This window comes from Xiphophorus hellerii, chromosome 22, assembly GCF_003331165.1.
Source record: "Xiphophorus hellerii strain 12219 chromosome 22, Xiphophorus_hellerii-4.1, whole genome shotgun sequence".
NCBI classification, from domain to species: domain Eukaryota; kingdom Metazoa; phylum Chordata; class Actinopteri; order Cyprinodontiformes; family Poeciliidae; genus Xiphophorus; species Xiphophorus hellerii.
The window spans coordinates 12963737-12970026 of record NC_045693.1 but is presented as its reverse complement, the minus strand read 5'-3'; the positions used below and the strand labels follow the sequence as shown (position 1 = coordinate 12970026).

Sequence of the window (6290 nt, the reverse complement as noted above, 5' to 3'; positions counted from 1 at the left end):
AAAAGAAATTAGTAATGTTTCTCTTTGAAATAAAGCTAAGAGGGTTTAAAATGACAGTTTAGAAATAAACTAACCAAATTAATTGTGTTGATCCACCTCAAAAAAATCATGCAAAAAGTGTAAGCAAAAGAAATCTGGGAGACTTTGCACATGCAAATTTGCATGCAGCCTTTTGTGCTGTGGAGGATAAATAGGTGACTGCTTCACCTATTTAGTTCACAAGAACTAATGGCATTTATTTCAGTCATAATCTTGCGGGGGGTGACCAAGGTTCCATCACTATGTGACAGCTGGTCAGCTATTCATATTTTATACTGTTGAAAATGACAACAAAGTCAGTCGAAGTCGAAGTCTAAGGAACAATTGTGCAACTGTGAGATGCGTTGAGGCCATTACCAGGGTACTGATAAGGTAATGGCCCTATTTACTGAACAAAAGCACCTGCTAGATAAAATCCTTCAGGCCAGTTGGACTATCGAAGCCGATATAGGTATACGTCAAAGTGGACTAACTCAAGCTATTCTAGGACTCTGTACTATAAAACTAAAATGATAGGACTTGTGAATATTTCTCAAACATCCCCACTTGAATTTAAATTAGGTAAAGCTGATCACCAATAAACTAAATAAATACATGCATTTGTTAATGAGGCAATATCTACCCATTGCTATTGAACTAAAATAAATTAAATAAATAAAAAAAATTACATAAATACAAAATTTCCAGTTCTAATATCCATTCTAATCTTATCATTGAAGCAGGAAAATTTAGCAACTAAGAAACAAACAATTAAAACTTGAATATTAGAGTAAGATTTTAAAATTTACCAGGAGTTGTTGGGTTATGAGAAGAAAAATGCTGGATTGTAATACATAACTTTAATTTATGGTGCAAGAATGAATTCAAGTTGAATTCGGATCTTTGGATCACCATGGAGATCCACCAAATTTACCAGAACCAGACAGCCACAAAGAAAAATATAGAGTAACGTATTTCAGGTCTGAATCAGGTTGTTTCATCTTTTGAGCTGTGTGATTTTTAAAAGTTGTAGACAACTTGTCAGAAGTCAAACATCACAGCCCATCAAATAATTATACAGCAATTTTTGTGGGTGAAAATAGGAAAAAAGGAGGATAATAAAAAAGAATGCAGATGCGCCTGGCTGTGGAATAAAGGACAAGAATCACATGTTGGTTCCAACAGCAGCATAAAAACTCCATGATGTCCCAGAAAATGCCACACAGTTCAGAGAAAATCGCAGAATCAGCAGGCATTGCATCTGTCAGACTGAATGACAACAGACTATCGTTTTCAGATCCAATTGATTTTCTTTCACCACAGAATATTTGGGTTAAGACTCCCAAAACTATTTCAGTGTGAGTTTGGCTTTCAAGAATCAGTGGTCACTGTAAAAAATGCAGTTCCAACACCCCTACTCAACTTGGCTGAAAGCTCAATCTTGGCACAACATCTTTGTGTCACTCAGGCAGATGGTCCTGTTCCTTCTGGCACAGGCAGTGGGGGTCTGCGTGGACCAAGCTTTGGAACATGATGGAACCTTATGGTAATAGAAATGGGGAAATCTCCTAAAAGACTTGTTGGTTTAAACGGACACAAGTCTGTACAGCAAGTGGGTTCAGACAGAGAATTTTGCACCAAGTTTACTGACAAAACACAACAGAGCAGAGATGAGCGAACAAGGAATCAACTTCTTCCCATGTGAAAGCTTGCTGGAACAGTTGTGTCTTATGACTATCAATCTCAGTGTAAAATAAGACTTCAGTTCTGAGGTGGTCCAAACCAGACTTAGTGAGAAATGTTTGACTGATTCACATGAAAATTCATGTACATCAATGGCTTTCACATAATTCCAAAATAACAAGATAAGATGATAAATCGTAATGGAGCTTTTGTTTTTTTCTTGCTCAGTATAATTACAAAGAGACTATCTGGTATTCAGAGAAACAGCTGCAAGGTGGTTATAAATTTGCTTTGACTAAAAGAGTTCAAAAAGGAAGTGACCTATTAAAAGACAGTCATTTTGGTAAAGGACTACATTCAGTGTGCAAGTAATTGTTATAATGATTGTATTTGTTTGTGTTTGCGATGTTTGTGTTTTGATTATTTCCTTGTTCATTTATGTTGGATAGGTCAATATATATTAAGTGAATTTCTCTTTGTTCACTATTGTTAGTAAATTATTGCCATGTTAATTCCTTTGTTTGTCACAAGTCTCTTTTGTTTTGTTCTTTGGACTACTGTAGAAATCAGGCTTTCTACAAGCTGTGCATTTGAATGTGTATCTCTTAACCCTGTATGTCTTTTCCCTTTTGTTTATAGTTCCTTTTGAGTGAACTCCCTTTGTGTTATTATTCTCCCTCCCTCAATTTCCTGCTTTCCTTCTGCCACAGCTGTTCCATATCTCCTCTGATTAGTACATCTGGTTTCTTTGTCATTTTCCACTCCTGCCTGAGTGTTTAAGCTCCTTGTTTTTCATTATTCATTGCTGGATTCCTCCATTTCTCTGCCTCTGTTCTATTACCTGTTCTATTTCTCTTGTAAGTTTCTATTTTGCTCTCTTTGACAGGCCCATCTTTATGCATGGGTCCTATCATATTTCAAAAATGACAGTGCTTTGGGACAGTTGTTATCAAGAGGTAACTTCTACTATTAAAATAAGTGCAATATGGACTCAGGAACTAGGAAGATAGTTTAATGTTTTCATTTGACATTCATCATTACATGACTATAAGAGCACGCTCTTATTATCTACTTGGTGAGTTTGTCAAACTTAACTCAAACTTTGCCAAAATAAACAATATTTACTAAATTAGAGTAAAAAAAAACCTGATTTGGACCACTTTATTGAACTTTAAATCACCTTACTGTAGGTGAGAAAGTCTTTGGGCTTCTTGCTTTTGACTATAGTTTGTGCTGACTTAACAATTTGTTAATCAAGCTTACATTTATGCACACACATTCAGCTGCATGAAGCCCACTGAGAAATACTTGGCCCTTGCTTGAACACAGATATAATTAGTTGCAAGTTCTCTGTTCGTATATTATGAATTCAGGTATACATTGTATATTCAACTAACAGACTGTTAGATGAATGTAAAATGGCAACAACGCACAATTCAACAACAACAAAAAAGAAACACATGACATTCAAAGTTTCACATGTATGTTAAGTGAAATGATTCACTTTTTTTTTTATTCCAGTTAAATAGAATGTTCTCACTTAATAACTTTAATAAAATATGTGAATGTAAAACAAAACAAAAAATAAACAAATAAATAAAAAAAGTGTCAGCAGATGACATTTTAAGAACCCACAGTCAAGAATGTGAAATATGAAAATAGAGACAAGGACGTAAAAAATAATTAATGTAGACAGACGGTGCTAAAATGTCACATGAAGAAATACATTAATTACTGATTCATAGGCCAAATGCCATATTCTGACCAAATTGCTTCAAAACCCTAAATATTTAAGGCAATAAGAAATTAAACTTGTACTTCATAAATTTTCTTGAGAGTTCCAGGAATTAATCAGCAATTACTTGTGACAGTCAGTTTTGCCTCAGAGTTATGTGACATTTCTTGCTCGTGCAGGCCACACAGATCCAAAGGTAAATGCTGTTGCATATTCACATTTACACAAAATGCAATAAATCACCTTGCACCTCTGGAACTACATTCCTTGACTTACAAAGAATGTAGTTCCATCAAAACATGGGAATAGGTGGGGTGGAGGTGAGGGAATTGGAGAGGGTGGAGGGCGGAGTCAGTTTGTGTAATGAGTAATTCCTGCAAATAAAAGGAATGAATCTATGTTTACAAGGTCAAGAAAATCAAAGCAGACACAAAGCAAATACATGTAATTCTAAATACCACATGGAGGACCAGTGATGCATGAAACGTAAATAAGCGCACACCTTGAAACATGAGATTGCAAATGGAAAGTGTAGATTTCCCTTTTTTTTGTTTGTTTTTGTTTTTTTGTGCAAACTGAATACATGTACTTTGTGTATCCCTGGCCTTGGTACATGTATTATTCCCACATCATTTTAAAAATAATAAACCTTTGTACAATTGCAAAACATGAACTATGCTCTCCGCTGTTTTGACTGATTACCCTGGACCCAGCTGATAGAGTATTGAGAGAACTGGAAACAAGGACACCAGCATCTTTTTGCACCACCTCTGGGATTTAATTATTAAACATGAAGCACTGCAGATTATTATCCATGTCACCTTGCCTTAAGCAATGATATTCTGTTTTAACGGTACTGTCAAATACCTGCTGTGTCACATATTAATGTATTACACGTTTTGTGAAAAAAATAAAAAATAAAAATCTAGATATTTTTGAGGCATGGGAGAGACTTGACAAAAATATTTTTCTCCAATAAGCCAGGGCTCTAATGGTTAATATTTCTTGGACTACAGTTTAAATCATCTAAAAATACTAATAAAATGTTTGTTTTTTAACATGGCAATAAGTTTTATATTAAACACTAAATTGTGTTGATATGATTTATTTGAGAGCAAACCAAGCTGAAACTCAAAGTAAAGATTGAAGGACTTTATTCTTTGCACTTTTAGAAAGGAAATTGTCCAGTTCCATAAAATCGTACATTTAAGTTTGAAACAATTTCAAAACTTTACATTTTTCTATGTTGAAACACCAAATCAAATAAATTTAATAGTATTCTCAATCTCAATATAAATATATATATATATATATATATATATATATATATATATATATATATATATATATATATATATATATATATATATATATATACTGTATATATATAATAAAAAAATTAGAAAAACAGATTAAAGCCTATACCTTGGGCCAGCTCTGATCACATCTATGTTGCTTGAGTTTTTTTGAATTGTAGATAACCATGAAATCACCACCAGAATTGTGACATTCCCTTACAGGAAACCCAAAGTTTATATAAATACACAACCTGCCTGTTATGAGTTTTGTATGAAACCAGTAATGTGACTCTAAAGAAGCTTTAAGGCTAAAAACCATTTCTAAAATAATAAAAAAAAGATTTATCTCAAACTCCACAAACAATTCTGTAAATGATGTTGCACACTTCAATGCTGTGACCATAAAGTCAGCTGAACCACCTTTGCAAAATAAATAAATAACTAAACTTGATTTCACAAACTTTATACAACAGGCTTGCTGAAGGATTTAATGATGCCTTAAGGAAAGCAATAGAGTCAGGGTCATAATATTACAAATATCAAACTTTGTAGCATCTTTAGAAAGCCATATAAAATCCTTAAAGCCTGTATAACATAAATCATCTCAGAAGTAAGAGACGCTAAACTCATCGAGCTTTACTCTCTTATGAAAGTCTCAGTCCATGGTAAGAAAAGCAATGAAGTGAAACCGTGACGACTTATCTGTGCTTGAGTACTTTCTGGTTGCATCCTCTAAGTCTCCCCCTTGAATTAATCTAAATCATCACTTGGCTTCATATTTCGTGGCACTCTCAGGAAATGCATTGTACCCTTGTTTCCTTAACATGACGTCTAATGACACCAGACCATCACAGAGAAGGTAGTATAGTGGTGATGCCACAATGAAATCCTAATTTGTCACCTTTTTTTCTGTACAAACATTTATCGGCTGCTTATTTCCCAAACTAATCAAAAATCTATATTTTGGTTTTATTTTTTTCCACTCTTTAGGTTGTATAATAATTAATGTGTATATATTTAAGGAAACCCTTGTCCCATTTTAAAATTGTAAAGCAAACAGAAACAAGAAACATGCCATCAGAAACCCTTAACACTAGAACAGCTGTACAAAAATGATGAAAGATGCAAAGTATTCATCCATGTTGTTTTTACTGTTATTTTGGGACGTATTTTTTCCCGTTAGCTGTATTGTTTTTTTTTATGCTAACAGAGCAATAATTTGAGCCAAATGATGCACAGAGTGGATCAATTATTCATCCATAAAGCCAGACATAGACATGGCCCAAACTCTTTATGTTATTCAGAGCACCAACTCACACCAAATCTGTAGTGTGATATTACAGTACTTATTGGAAATTCCTGGTTGCTTAAAATTAGAACAGGGAGCCCAAAGTTGACATGAGCTGCTAAACAGATTCTAAAAATCTCTTCTTATGCCATGGGTCAGCTCTGATCACAATATGAATCCAGATGTACAGTACAGAGCTTATCTTTGTGCCAAAGTGCTGCTGACTTAGATCACAAATATGGGAATAATGCAGAACTATTTACCTTGA

At 34.0% G+C, this 6290-nt stretch overlaps 1 long non-coding RNA gene across 1 annotated transcript; it reads right to left on the bottom strand.

Annotated features, from left to right (window-relative positions):
• Positions 1-366: 366 nt before the first annotated feature.
• Positions 367-5654, bottom strand: LOC116712527 (uncharacterized). The gene is made up of 3 exons (XR_004337552.1): positions 5615-5654; positions 2439-2447; positions 367-528 (listed from the first exon to the last, which is right to left on the bottom strand). It is a non-coding gene; the product is annotated as an uncharacterized LOC116712527 (long non-coding RNA).
• Positions 5655-6290: the final 636 nt, after the last annotated feature.